At 41.8% G+C, this 15436-nt stretch overlaps 1 protein-coding gene across 12 annotated transcripts in view; it reads left to right on the top strand.

Annotated features, from left to right (window-relative positions):
- Positions 1-15436, top strand: part of usp6nl (USP6 N-terminal like) — a 955431-nt gene that overhangs the window by 128787 nt on the left and 811208 nt on the right. For 3 of the 12 annotated variants that reach the window (XR_011348150.1, XR_011348149.1, XR_011348151.1), the window contains exons 17-20: positions 8854-9018; positions 9254-9355; positions 9665-9879; positions 14777-14947. The exons of 4 other annotated variants lie outside the window; for them this stretch is intronic. The gene's annotated coding sequence lies outside the window, so the exon portion shown is untranslated. The remainder of the gene's footprint in view (positions 1-8853; positions 9019-9253; positions 9356-9664; positions 9880-14776; positions 14948-15436) is intronic. 5 more of the 12 variants (XR_011348152.1, XR_011348154.1, XR_011348153.1 and 2 more) reach the window with 3 other exon arrangements.

Below are 15436 nucleotides of genomic sequence, written 5' to 3'. Positions count from 1 at the left end.
GAGTCTGTTCTGCCTTTCACATCTTGGCTGATGTAGTTTTCCTCTCAACCCCATTCTTCTGCCTTCTCTTTGTATCTTTGACACCCTTTCTAATGAACCTATCAACCTCCATTTTAAATATACCAAATGATGTCTGTGACCAATGATTTCCGCAGATTTGCCACTCTCTGGCTGAAAAAAATTCTCCTCGTGCCAATCTGGCTGCCGTGCATTGGGCTTATTAAAATATAAAATGTAAACAGGTTGTCATTCTGAAAATGATCCCCTTATCCTACTCATTACTATCTGCTCATTCTTCAACACTAATATATTGCATGAGGACTTGTTTTACAATGGGGGAGGGGGCAAACTAAAGCCCGCAGGCCTTTGTGGGCCGTTGTCCTGTTTTAAATGGCCTGTTAGAACATCCAGAAGTCTCTAACAATAAATTGCACTGTGTGTACATTGTACTTCTTAGTTTCACCACTAGATGCCACTGCCATGTTGAGTCTCGTCTCTTTCCTATTCCTTCTTTCTGTGCGATTGGATTTGTGGGGGGGGGGGGGTTTCTCCTGTCCTGCTCTTTTTAAGTGGTGTAAATCTTGAGCTCAGGAGGCCACTGCTCTGCGGTGACGTCACCCAGCTTGAGGCAGGAATTCCTGTGCACTGTCCTTTTGCTGATTGTGAACAAGATCCAAATTAGCTGCTGGCTTGGGGAGTGGGGGGGGGGTGGCGAGAAGAGTAAGGTGGGAAGTTTTTCTCTGCTTGTTCTGGCCCCACTCCCAGTTGTGCAGTCACTTGCAAGCTCTCCCCTCCCTGAGACTGCAGTTGTGACATTGCAGTTATGCAGTGCCAGATGTGGACATGATGAGTTGGGTGGCTCCAACTGCAGCTGTGTGGGTGCATGAGAGGAACAGAATATATAGATCTCCACAAGCCCTCTGGGGCACTCTTTAATCCATTCCTGCCATTCATGGGGAAGCATAGAGGCATGTGACACCACACATGGTATCCCACGAGGCATCTATGGGGTGCCATGAAACCAGAAAGTGTTGGGTCTGTATCCGCAGCAATAAAGCTGTGGGAATTTGCTGTGGCTGATTGACCATTGAATTGGTGACCAGAACTGTGAGGTCGTGGAGAGGATTAGGTCATCCCGGGGTGCACTATCTTCTCCGTTGACAGACCGAACACACTGCTCCATCTGGGTCTCGCGTGGTCCACATCTCCTGAGAGGCCTCCACTTATCGCTAGCTGCTAATTTGTGAGCACCTCTTGCATCTCTTTCAAAGGGTCCCAACATCTCCCAACCAATACAATCCACTCTGCAGTCCAGTCCCTCCTCCAGCTGATGCTTAGGAAGATCCCAAAACTAGGTGACCATATAATCCTTTTGCCTGTAATGACAGTAGTTAATGGGCAGGTCTGCAACCTCCCTACATGAGACACTGCACAGTTGCAGAGAGAGGCCACTTTGCAGCCCCCATACATTTCCAGTGATGGGCCCTCAGTATGACTCCAGCAGGGCAGAGCAGTTCTCCCTCGCCGTTGCCCTGGGGTTTTTTGGACTAAAAACACAATTTTTCCTTGCAGTGTAACTGGTTGAAAACTGCCAGGGGCTCAATAGTATTTGGCCTTGTATTTTCCTGTATGTGACAGGTCAATCATCGTTTGAAAAACTAATATATTACATTTTACCGGCTCCCCTTTATCTACTCTGGCCAATTCTTCCCTGATGAACTCGGACATGATTTTTCCCTTCCCTTTGGTCATGATCATCAGCTGCAATGTTGGAATCTTGTAATTTTTCCCCAATAACTGACATTCAGTTAATTGACCTACAGTAACTTGCTTTTTTTTCTGACCCATCCTTTTTGAAATATACTGTTGGGAGTTTTACAACCCATTGTAGTTTCCCAGGGTTTTTGGAATATTACAGCCATTGCCTTCTTTATACCAAAGATGCCAACCATTAGGTTCTAGGAACAAGACCTTTTTGTTTGCCTAATCTAGTCCTGATGATGGTATTTAAGTCCTTCCTTGTTTTTTTTACTATTGAGAGGATTATCACATTATTTCTACCATAAAGCCTGCTGCAAAATATTTTATTAAAGTTCTTTGCCATTTCTTTATTCTCCATAACATGTTCCACATCTTGCTCTCAGGGTCTATTTCGACCTTTTTTTGGGGCAAAAAAAAAGCTATCTGTCTGTCTTCAGTTTGTTTCTCTTTGATTTTGTGACACCGTACATTGGATAAATATTGGATAGGCAAATGAACACAGCCAAGCAAAGCAAGAAAGGATTGGGGTTCTTCCACTCTTGATGCTGCATTTTTGAATTGTTCATTCACTTGCTTGCTCAATTTTGGAACAATTTGTAGTGCACTCAAACATATTGGAGAAAGTTTTGTCCAAATTTATTGGCACACTGGCACATCATTAAAAGGAAACAATATAATGAATCATATCTAAGTCAACAAACTGGAAAATGGTTATTATCTATTTAATACAGTAATGAAGCACTGGTCTGATTTATTCCAAAGTTACATCCTTAAGTTATTTCTCAAAATGTTGAAGATAGTGATAATGTCGGTTGAGGTTAGTTTGAAAAATGAGATGAGAGTTCTTAACAAGCTTCTTAACTATGTATAAAATCAGGATCAAGCCCCGTTTCTCTCTTGCCTACTACGTGTGCTATTGACAGCTTTAATGAGTAATTCGGATGGAATAAGACTAGCTGAGACTTTCAAAATCTGAGTGAACAAAAGGAAAATTAATTGCATACAATTAGGTTGATGTCGTGTTACCAATCAAGCACATGTTCAACATCCAAAGTCTGTTTATTTAGTATTGTCCCGCGATAGCTCGCCCAGATAGTTGTAGATGGTTACAGACAAATTTATCAAAGCAAATTACATGATTTTCTTTTGAGTTTAGTTTAATCAACGTAATGCACAAATTAACACAATTGTTTATATCATGTGTGGATTGATCTTGTGGGTGTGAAGGAGAAAACACTCATAAGAACAAGGCAGGACATCATAAAAGCATTTTTACTTTGTTTCCAACCTGAAAGGAAATTGTCTTTAGCTGCAGTCTGTGGCCATTTGTTAGTGGCCGCTTCATTTGTAAACTTAAAAAAGATTTATTATAAAAGAACACGTTAGTGCTGAATTCTAAAGATGGTAAATCTGAAAGGCTTTTCACCATTTAAACCTCTCCTGTCATTTCAGTAAAGCAACCGCTGTACTGATTTTTGTAATTAAAGCTGCAGTATTGAGGGAAAAAGGGGAGCTGTTGGAATGCTTAGCCATGACGTGGTCCATGAAAGCTACGGTGAATTGGATGATTCAAGCCTAATGTCAGACTTAAAGAAGTGGCGAGTGGGAGGGAAGGGGGGCGAATGAGTTCAGATGAAGGGAAGGCAATAAATTTAAAGGCGGTGGAGCAATGTTGCTGTTTGGAAAATGAGTGAACCATGCGTGGAGCAGAGTGACACAGGGTATGGTCAAATGTGAGTACAATGGTAAAAAGGTGAGATTATACGCACTTTAGATATACAGCACAGTAACGGGCCCTTTCAGTCCACAAGCCCGTGCTGCCCGATTACACCCAATTGATCTACAACCCCCAGTGCATTTTGAACAGTGGGAGAAACTGGAGCCCCTGGAGGAAACCTATGTAGACGTGGGGGGAAAAAAAGCAAGATAGAGGAAATGATTTTTGACAGCGAAATTAGAAAGAAGTCGATTTTATCCAAGGCTGTTATATAAACCTGATTGCACGGTAAACAAGGCTCAAAATCAAAAGAAAGGACAGATTACGGAGAGGGTGGATGATTGGAAATGAAATAAGAGCAGTAATGAGAGGTGATCTTGGTTTAGATCAGTAGAAAGTTGAAGAACTGTTGGGACTAGTTCATGGGGACAGTCTACTGAAGAACGGCTACACTGGGCAAGCAGAAAATTTTAAACACGTTCATATAGTAAGAGAGGAGCAAACAATGGTGGGTCTAGTAGTGCAGAGGTAGGAGAATTTAGATGGGGATAATGAAATGACTAAACTTATATTTTATCTCTATCATCATTTCTGGACATCCAAATATACCAATAGTAGGAACCAAGGTTCTCATAAGTGACAAACTGAAACTAATTAACATTAGTAAAGAGAAAGTAATGGAACTAAAAGTCACCAAATCCACTGAGGTTGTTGACCCAAATCCCCAAGTACTAATGGAGTAAAACAACTGAGTTCTCCATCCAGATGGTATTAACATAGACATCTCTGATTTGTTGCTAGACCACTCCCCCTCCCTCTCTTCCCTATCTCTTTGCCTCCTCTCCTTTCACAGAGCCATCCCCCTCCCCTTGTTTGCTGGTGGGCCCTACATCCACCTATTATCCCTTGCCTTTGGGACCATGCTCCTCCCCCCACCATTTTGTTCAAGCACCTGCCTGCATTTTGCTCATGTTTTGATGAAGGGATGAAGTCCAAAATGTTGGTTCTGTATCTTTATCTTTGCTATATAAAGGACACTGTTTAACCTGCCCAGTTTCTCTAGTATCGTGTTTCATACTTATCCTTAAGTATGAAAATAAGTGGCCACAGTGGTTATGGATGAACTGGTGTGAATTTCCAGTTCTTTAGTATTAAAATTAATTGGCGATTCTTAAATGCATCAGGACCTATTTGCCAGGAATGTTGACATCCCATAACTAATAATTGGACAAAAGATTAATTGGCTGGAATTGGTTGGCGGAATGGTGGAATTGATTAACATGGAAGCATTAACGAGAGATAGAAAATCATATCATGAGGCAGTTGAAACAGTTTTGTGAAAGTGAAATTAAATTTAATAAATCTAGTAGTTGTTTTTGCAAAACCAACTTGCAGAATAGTATTCACAGGGCGGCATTGAGAAATACAGCACAGAAACAGGCCTCTTGGTCCTTCTAGTTTGTGCTGAACCATTTTTTTTGCCTACTCCCACTGACCTTTACCCAGTCCATAGCCCTCCATACCCCTCCCATCCATGTACCTGTCCAAATTCTTCTTAAATGTTAAAATCAAGCCCACCTTCACCATCTCAGTTGGCGGCTCGTTCCACACTCCCACTGTGTGAAGAAGTTCCCTTAAACTTTTCCCCTTTCACCCTTAACCCATGTCCTCTTGTTTGTATCTCATCAACCCTCAGTGGAAAAAACCTATCTACATTTACTCTGTCTGTCCCCCTCATAATTTTAAATAGTTCTATCAAACCTCCCCTCATTCTTCTACACTCCAGGAGAAAAAAAACGTCCTAACCTGTTTAAACTTTCCCTGTTACTCAGTCCCTGAAGTCCAGGCAACATCCAAGTAAATCTCTGCATTCTTTCTATCTTATTGCTATCTTTCCTGTAGTTAGGTGACTAAAACTGCACACAAATTTGGCCTCACCAATGCCTTCTACAACTTCATAACATCCCAACTCCTGTACTCAATACTTTGATATATGAAGGCCAATATGCCAAAAGCTCTTTTTATATACCTACCACCTGTGATGCCATTTCTGGGTATTATGTATCTGCATTCCCAGGCCCTTCTGTTCTTCTGCACTCCTCAGTGCCCTACTGTGTCGGTCCTTTCTTGGTTTTGCTGTCAAAAATGCAACTCCTCACACTTGTCTGCATTAAATTCCATCTGCCATTTCTCAAGCTGGTCTAAATCCCTCTGCAACTTTCTTCGCTGCCCACAATGCCTCCAATCTTAGTGTCATCTATAAAGTTGCTGATCCAATTAACCATATTATCATCCAGATCATTGGTATAGATGACAAACAATGCTCCTAGCATTCCTTCTTCACTCCAAAGAGAAAAAAAACCCTAGCTGTGTTAACCGTGCCTCAAAAGACATGTTGGTAGATCTCCTCTGCACTTTCTCCAATGCTTCCACACCCTTCCTGCAATGAGGTGACCACAATTGCGCATAATATTCCAAGTGCAGTCTGACCAGAAGTTTATAGAACTGTGACATTACTTCATGACCCTTGAATTCAATCTCCCTACTAATGAAGCCAGAGAACCATAAGATTTAATTGCCCTATCAATCTGCATGGAAACCTTGAGAGATATATATGGATTTGGACCCCAAAATCCCTCTGTTCTTCCACACTTAAAAATCCTGCCATTTACCATGTATTCCACTGTCAAGTTCAACCTTCCAAGGAGATAGTATGTAAAAGTAGATGACACAATTTTCTTGTTTATTTTCATTGAGAGATGACATTGTTTAATGGGTTTAATGTATCATATATGTTGAACGTTGAGTAAGTGGGGAGGGGGGGTGAAGAAGGGAGGGGGAAAGGGAAGAAAATGACACCGTATATTCAAAAGGGAAATGTTTATGTGTATTTTGGTCAATATGGTTCATAGTGTGAAAAATTTTTAAAGATTTTTTTAAAGTTCATCATTGAACACTTATCTATCTGTCACTTCTCCGCCCAACTCTGCACCCTCTCTATATCCTGTTGTAACCTTCGACAAACTTCTATGCTATCCATAACACTTCCAACCTCCGTGCCATCTACAAACTTACTGGTCCATTCTTCCACTTCTTTGTCCAGGATGTTTATAAAAATCACAAACATCAGGGGTCCCAGAGCAGCTCCCTGTGGAACTCCACTAGTTACTGACCTCCAGGCAGAATGCATTGAATCTCCAGTTCTATTACCTTCACCTGTCTGCAGGCAAGCCAATTTTGAATCCAGACTTTATTTTCCTTGGTGTGGAGGAAGCTAGAGGGGGAAACTTGGAGGTAAACAAGGGACATACATTGGTATGAAAACAATTCCCTCGAGAGGACAAATATGAAACTTGAGTGCATGGGTTTAGGGAAAGGGGTAGGCTTTGAGGGGATCTCAGCAAGTATTTTGGAATGCACAATCTGAGGAGATGAAGGAGGCAGGGATTCTCTGAATTTTTTAGATGAGTTATGAAATCACCAGCACGGAGAAGGCTAAGCTCCAAGTGCTGTTAAGTAGGATTAGTATTGATGGGTGCTTAATGGCTTGCATGACCGTGGTGGGGTCAGTGAATGCCTTGCTTTTGTGTTTATGATTCAAGAAACCAAAACAGGATAGCATGGTTAGCATAATGGTTGGAGGGGTGGCCAACCTTTTAATTTCTAATTTAGACATACAGCACGGTAACAGGCATTTCGACTCACCAGTCCGTCCCGCCCAATTAACCTACACCCATGGTACATACTCGTGGGCCGAAATGACCTATTACCGTGCTGTATGTCTAAATTAGAAATTAAAAGGTTGGCCACTCCTGGGTTAGCGCAAAGCTATTACTGCGCCAGTGACCCGGGTTTGAATCCAGCGCTGTCTGTAAGGACTTTGTACATTCTCCCCATGTCTGTGTGGGGTTTCTCCAGGACCCTTCAAAATATATGGGGCTTGTAGGTTGAGTGGGGGTATTTGGGTGGGATAGGTCCTTGGGCCGGAAGAGCCTGTTGGTGTGCTCTATGTCCAAGTTGATTTAAAGGCGAGGCAATCCTATGATATCTTAAAAATCTGAACGTCTCTAGTAAGAGCAGTTAAAATGACAGCCACCTAGCCGGGTCGCAAAGGTGTGAAACCCTCTTCCAGAAAGAACGAAAGGTGCCAGTTTATTTTGGAGTTATAACATTTAAGATCAGCAAGACTTAAATGAGGCGAATGGATGGCATGAGGACTCAGGTCAATCACAAAGTCCTCACATGCTGGAACAGGATAGAGCGGACGCTGAATGGCTGACTACTCTGCATTCCTGGTTCACCCTGTGATGGGTACAGGACAATTAGTTTAAAACTCCCACTGTTATCAATCAAACAAATGGTACTGTTAACACTGGGTTTTTCTTGTATTTGAATGCAAGCTTTAAATGACGAGCGATGTCAGAAAACACGGTAACATGAGTAATGAGAACAATTTACTCTTGCTCTATAAATGTGATTATCTTGATCCCATCATCTATATATCTTTTCTCATCATTTTTTATTTATTTTGTTCATTGTTTGATGTTTGTAATATACTTGAATGGTTGTTTTATTATACTGGCTACTATTCTTCCCACCATTCGAAACATTTTGTATCCATCAATTAAGATTTGTTGAGACATCTACGAACCTCAGGCCCATTTCATATGATGTTCTTAACTCCAGTGATAAATATCTATTTCTGTGAAACATAAACCACTAATATTCAAGAGGGGTTAAAATTAGTCTCATTGGGATTCCATTCTTATTTGCACTGGATAAGATATTGTCAGTGGTTGCCAATGTAGCAGATAATTGTATCATCCAAAAAAAACCATCAGTTGATCTTCTCAGCATTTTGACGCACTCGCAATTCATTGGAATTCAAACTACTTTGCATTTATGTTTTTATGGAAATCTGAATATTTTCCCTGTGGTGCTTAATTTTAGGTAAATTATTTAATAAAATTCTAATTGAAAACACCTGCGTTGGATAATTGGTACCAGTCAGCATGTGGCCACTCAACTGCAACAGTGAAAGCAAATGCCTAGAGCTGCCATATTAGTCAGGAATAAATAAAAAATAAATGTTCTTCCTCGTGCTTAATGGCTTAACACGCAAATAAATAGACTTTGGAGAAATGTTCTTTTTTTAAAATTACTAACTCCACAGAGAACCTTAAAGAGGCTTATGGAATTAAAACATTCAATTTTTCATGGAAAATGACAACTTTAAAAAGTTGAGTCAAGATCTGCTTCTCACTGGATAAAAATGACAGAATCCAATCTGTTAATTTGGTTCTGATCATGGGGTTAACGCAAGGTCTGCAATGAAGTTGTGAGTGAAACTAATTAACTTATTTCCTATTTGAAAGAACAATATGAAAGCAGCAAGTTAATGACGCATGGAGCATTTATCATGGAATGAAGAGAACGATGTAAAATGCTTAACTAAAGCAGGTTGAATGGAGGCTGCTATTGTCAAGTGAAAGCATTCTCGATTAAATTCTCTGACTGGCATTGACGTACATTGCTTGGAGGTTGGTAAACACTTCAGGGAATGGTATGCCTAATCCACACGTATGGTTTTTAAATGCGAAGTTCTGTGTTGGGTACAGCATGACTTGTGCTGGACGAACTCAGGATAGTGTCTCAATCAGAAATGTTGACTGCCTCCGCAGATGCTGCCCGACATGCTGAGTTCATCTAGCATTTTGAATTCTCCAGATTCCAGAATCTATATTCCCTTGTGTTTCTGTTTTTATGTGCCAACAGAACAAGAACCCGATCAAACGTGGCTGCATGGGAGGTGTTAGGCTTAACGACTATGTGCTTGGTTAGAGGGGCAACTGGTGCTAAAAGAGAAAGAAAGGAGAGGTTAGAAAATGAACTTCAAGGTTCCTTTTAAGGTTGCGTGATAACGCATTAAAAATGTACTTTAACTTGTGCCTGCTGCAAGGCAGACAAAGAGCTGCCAGACAAAGGGGTGGCATAGTGGTTAACACAGCATTTACAGTGCCTGTGACCAGGGTTCAAATCCGGCGTTGTCTGCGTGGGTTTCCTCCAGGTGCTCGGGTTTCATTCCACCCCTCAAAACGTACGGGATTTGTAGGGTGGCAAGGGCTTGAGGGCCAGAAGGGCCTGTTACCGTACTGCGTGTCTAAATTTAAAAATTGTTGTTGCCAGGTGCCCCTTCCAGTATGAGAAAAAAAGGAGCAAAAAAGAGATCCTTCAGAGTCAGAAGGACAGAGGCAGCTGAAGATCCTTGGCAAAATGGACTAGAAATGGAGGAATGCCAAGATCTCCTAAAGTTTCGTCGTTAAGTGCGATGTTCCAGTTCCCACATCAAGAGTAGATGTGGTTTCTCCATATGCAATGGATTCTGCTGCATTATGAATTGGGTGAGATTTTCTTTTCCACTTGCAAGAGGATAGACTGATGGAAAATGGGGAAAGGAATCGTCACACTGCCATTTAGTTGCTGGTAGTTTGAGAATTAAATGTGGCTTAGTGGCAGTAACAGATCAGCTGATTCTTGCTGGCTGCTCCGCCATCCCCAGGATGCTGGGCAACTGCATTGTTGCTGTATTGGGATTGGTCGAGGGCGGATATGTCCATTTTCCAGTCGCTTGTGATTGTGTGTTGCATAATTAGTGAACTAATGGTGAGGCGTGCCAATTTTAAAGTTGCTTTTTTTTTACCTCTTTATTTTCCACAATTTCTTTTTGGTTGCTTGAATTTTGGGTTTACTAAAGTTCTTCCTTTGGAGAGAAGCTGCACGAGCTCCTTAGAAAACGAAGAGAGCTTGAATTGAGTACTTTTTTGGACTCTGAAAGAGCAATGCATCCGATAATTTAGTGACTGTCGTCCAGAGACATTTGACATCCAAGTCCATGGGCTACAGAAGACAGTCAGGTGCTCAGGGTACATGAAGCCAGTTTGAGGTTAATACATTGGATTCAATATTCCTGAAGCATCGCCACACCCGAGGCAATGAGACGAATTAAAGCAAGATTTTAAAAGTCCTATTTCAATGTTATTCTGAGGGCATTTTCCTTTATTCCCTCTCTCAAGAATAGAGTGGTAAATGACTGCAGGAAATGCTGTAACCTCCCTCAATAATTACTAGGTGGCGCTGTTGCTCCTCTCTTGAAACTGCATGAAACTTTCAAAGCATCTTTCCTGTTTAATTTTGGGCATGACACTATTTCACAGTTTAATATTCCAGATCATTCTGCAAACCCTGCTCCAGAAAGGAAACTGTTGCAGAACAAAACAGCAGATTTGGTAACGTGGAGAGCTGGAAGTTTGAATTGGGGGCAGGAGACGGCCAATTTACTCCTCAAGACAGATTTACCACAATAAAATCATGGCTGATCTGACTGCAATTTCAAACTCCCATTCCTACTTATCCTTGGTGACTATTCTTATTAGGAATCCACCCACCCCTTAGATTCAGATACACTTCAGGAAGAGCATTCCAAAGACTCATGATTGCTTATTTTTAAATAGAATCAGAATTTATTGTCATGGACACGTCATGAAATTCTTTGTTTTGCGGCAGTATCACAGTACAAAAATTGCTATAAATTACATTGAAGAAATAAATAGTGCAAAAGAGGAAAAGTGAGGTGGTGTCTGTGGGTCATTGTCTGTTCAGAAATCTGATGGCGGAGGGGAAGAAGCTGTTTTTGTACCATTGGGTGTTCGTCTTCAGCGACTATACCTCCTTCCCGACGGCAGCAGTGAGAAGAGGGCGTGGCCTGGATGGTGAGGATCCTTGAGGATGGAGGCTGCTTTCTTAAGACACCGCCATTGTAGATGTCCTCAATGGGGTGATGCCCGTGACAGTTCTGGCCAAGTTCACAACTCTCTGTAGTTCTTTCCTGTCCTCACAGTGGCTCCTAGTTCTAGATTCTTCCACAAGAGGAAACATCCACTTCACATCTGTCAAGACCCTCCCCCCCAGGATCACCAGTTCAACTTCTGATAAGTAGGTCTAATAATAAGATAACCTCCCTATCATGGTATTTAATTTCCCCAGCAGTAAATAATAACATTTTGCTGCCTTTTCTAATTACTCGCTTCACCTGTACACCAACCTTTTGCAAATCTTGAACCAGGACACCCAATTTTCTCTGAATCTCTTGGCTTCTGTCATCTGTCACCATTTAGATTAAATGCTGCTTTATTTTTGCATCCAAAATGAACCATCTCACATCTTCCACATGATGGTTTAAATAAATCCTCTCCATGTACCTGCCCAAATGCCTTTTAAACCCGAATCATACCCACCTCTACTGCTACAGGAGCCTGAAGACGAGCTACTCAGAGGCACAGGGATGGCTTCTTCCCCTCCGCCATCAGATTCCTGAATGCTCAACGCACTGAAGACCCTGCCTTACTTTGACTTTTCGTGCACTATTTTTACTTTTGTAAATTGGTTTAGATAGATGTTTGCCCTGTGATGTTGCTGCAAAACAACCAATTTCATGACGTGTTCATGACCAATAAATTCTGATTCTACTCCCTCTGTGAGGAAAAAGTTATCCCTCGGGTCCTCTTTAAATCTTTCCCCTTACCTTAAATCTCTGCCCTAGTTTTAGTCTATTTTTTCTTAGGATAGGAGAGTCCAAGACCATTCACTTCTAACTATGCTCCTAATGCATGCTACTTTCCAAAGGAAGAGCAGTCCCAGCCTCCCCAATCTCCCCTGATTCCTCAAAGACCCCCCCCCCCCTTTCCCAGCAACACCCTCATGAATATTTCCAGCTACGGGGCAACATGGTGGGTGTGGTGGTTAGTGCAACACATTTACAGTCTGGGTGGAGTTTGTACATCCTCCCCATGTCTGTGTAGGTTTTCACTTGAGGCTCGGATTTCCTCCCACTGTTTGAAACAAGCTGGGGGTTGCAGGTTAATTGGGTGTAATTTGGGCACCATGAGCTCATGGTCTGAAATGGCCTGTTATTTGCCTAAAAAAAACTTCCTGTAGCTAGGTGACAGAATGGCAGTCTCACCAACATCTTGGACACTTTTAACATGGCACCCCAAAGCTTGTATTCAGTGCCCAACCGCTGAAGGCAAGCATGTCCGATACTGCCTTCACCATTCTGTCCAACCTGTGCTGCCACTCTCAGAAAACTCTGTACCATACCTCTCCTTCTCTCTTTTCTTTTACACTCTCCAGGATCCTGCCCTGGTTTAGCTTTCCAAAACTTAACACTTTGTTCTTGTCCGAGTTAAATTTCATCTGTCTCATTTCCCCAGATGTTTAAAATCCTGTGGTAATCTTGGTAACTTTGTCCACCATGTCACAAAGTTCCCAACCACGCCAACTACATTCACATCCAAATTGTTATTACGGACGACAAACAACCTTTTGTTGGTCAGATGTTTGCCCAGTCTATATTTATCCTTTGCTAGCTTCCTAATTCTGAATTCTGTTTCCCATTATACATTCAGTTCAACCTGAGACTGGTAAATATTTTGGAATCAGGGAATGTGGGGGAGGGGGAAGGGTTTGGGAGGAGGGCAAGAAAGCAGAGTTGATGAACAGTAGAAGCCCAAAAATCCGGATGCCAGAAATCCAGACTTTTCGAAAACTCTCAAACTTTTTGAATTTCACGAGCTTTTGAGTGTGTCCGTACACGTGCAAGTTCCACAGACGCACAGTGGCAACAAGCCATCACTTTATTTTTCTTATCGTTTCTTTATCGTTTTGCTAAATGAAGCCTGCTGTATTTGCCAATAAGTAAACTATCAATATTTTACCTGTTCATCTCTCCTTATTCCTCCTTAAATTTGAATTTTAAAAGTAGTGCCCAAGAATCCAGAAAATCCAAAACTCTACCTACCCAATCCCCGAGCAGTCCAGATTTTCAGACTTCTACTCAAGATGTTCAGCTGTGATGCTATTGACTGACGGAGCATATTTGACAAGTCATTTGACATTTCTTCACCTTACTCTCACGAGAAAACTGGTGAATATGTCTGAAAGTGTAGTGAGAACAATAGCCCGCCCAGGACATTAATGGTCTCAGGTTTTCCCCCAAAAATTTTACGACTAATGAAATACGTTGGAAGTGCAGTAATTTGTAGAAAGAGGCAGCCAATAGGCATAAACTAAGCCCCACAATGAACGATTAAATAAATGATCAGGCCATTAATTTGGGGGATAAATGTTGGATCAGGTCCTGGGAGAACAATCTGCTTCTCTTTAAAATAATGCTACATCATTTTGCACATTTGCTTCTTGGGTCCCATGGGATTGCAGCTTTAAGGAACTCTCTGAAAGAATATGCCTGGTTTTGCAGCGCTCTGTCAAATCTGCCTTGAAACGGTAAACCTTTCAATGTTGTCTTCTACTGACTTTTAAAGACTAGTGTTCCAATGGAAGTGATCAAGTCAAATTATTCCTCCTGATGAGGGGTCAGGTCTCCCTGGGACTGTTAATTTCTCAGTTTTGTGGCCTGTGATGGGAGTTCTGTCGCACAGAATCAGAATCAGGTTTATTATCTTAAACGTGTGAAGAAATTTGTTGTTTTTCGGCGACAGTATTTTGCATTATAGGTGCAAAAAAAATTAGCGTTCTGTAAATATAATATTTAAAAATAAATAGTGCAAAAAAGAGAAAAAAGTGAGGCAGTGCCCATAGGTTCATTGTTCAGAAATCTGATGGCGGAGGGGGAAAAGCTGTTTTTGTACAGTTGGTTGGGTGTCTTCAGGCTCCTGTACCTCCTTCCTGATGGTAGCAGTGAGAAGAGGGCACGGCCTGGGTGGGGAGGGTCCCTGAGGATAAGAGGCTGCTTCCCTGAGACACCACTTCTTACAGATGACCTTAATGGAGTAAAGGCTAACATTCATGATGGCACTGGCTGAGTTTTTAGCCCTCTGTAGCCTATTCCTGTCCTGTGCATTGGCACGTCCATACCAGGCAGTGATGCAACCAGTCAGTATGCTCTCCATGGTCCACCTGAAGAAATTTCCAAGAATCTTTGGTTACATACTAAATCTCCACAAACTCCTCACAAAGTATAGCTGCTGGTGAGGCTTCTATCTCCTTTGTGAAGAGGTTGCCAATCGATTTTTGCCACACCTCATCTGTACAAACCTTTGCAGTGCAGATAGTAGGGAGAACGTTGCTGAGACTCTTATACCTTAAATACCTCTGAGCAGCTAGTACACATACAAACTGTTTGGTCCAATTTGTCTGGAGAGGTGTTAATGCGCCACAGAACCCTCTTCCCTCTCTACTTAATGCATCATGTTCTTTTTTTTTTCCTTTGTGCTCCACCAGCTTCTCAATCACACCTTCAAATTATTTTTGAAATCTGCTGTCAGAGGCTTGGGTTCTTCTGTGTTTGACAGAAAATGCTATGAGCTATGGAGAGGCACGTCAGACACACAATTGACATCCCTCAGTGGGGTCGCCACATCATGGGAAGACTGGGATAGCCCTGGAGTGACTGTAAGTGAATTTAAGTGGCTGTTTCCATGGATGAACAATTTTGGGTCTGAATGAGCTTAGCAGGGCTAGATTTCTACCGATAAACTTTGGCCTGAACGTTGTTGAAAATAATTTCCAATGTTGACGGTCAGATTGGCGGCATGGTTAGCGCCACGCTATTATTCAAATCTGTAAGGAGTTTGTGCATTCTCCCCATGTCTGCGTGGGTTTGCTCTGGCCGGTCCGGTTTCCTCCCACTCTCCAAAATATATCGCAGTTGAATATCAATTGGATGCAATTGAGTGGCACAGGCTCGAAGGCCGAAAAGTCCTGCTACTGTGCTATAGGTCTAAATTTAAAATTAAATTCTATGGAAGTTAGTGCTGGAGTAACTAACAAAACATTTGTGTTTGTGAAGTTAATATTTTGACATAAGTTCATATAAAACTTTCCCCGATATACTGCCACGATGTATCTCTTCCTGTGCTGTTCTGAAAATTCAGATGTGGC

This window comes from Narcine bancroftii, chromosome 13, assembly GCF_036971445.1.
Source record: "Narcine bancroftii isolate sNarBan1 chromosome 13, sNarBan1.hap1, whole genome shotgun sequence".
NCBI classification, from domain to species: domain Eukaryota; kingdom Metazoa; phylum Chordata; class Chondrichthyes; order Torpediniformes; family Narcinidae; genus Narcine; species Narcine bancroftii.
This window is presented reverse-complemented; position numbering and strand designations above follow the sequence as displayed.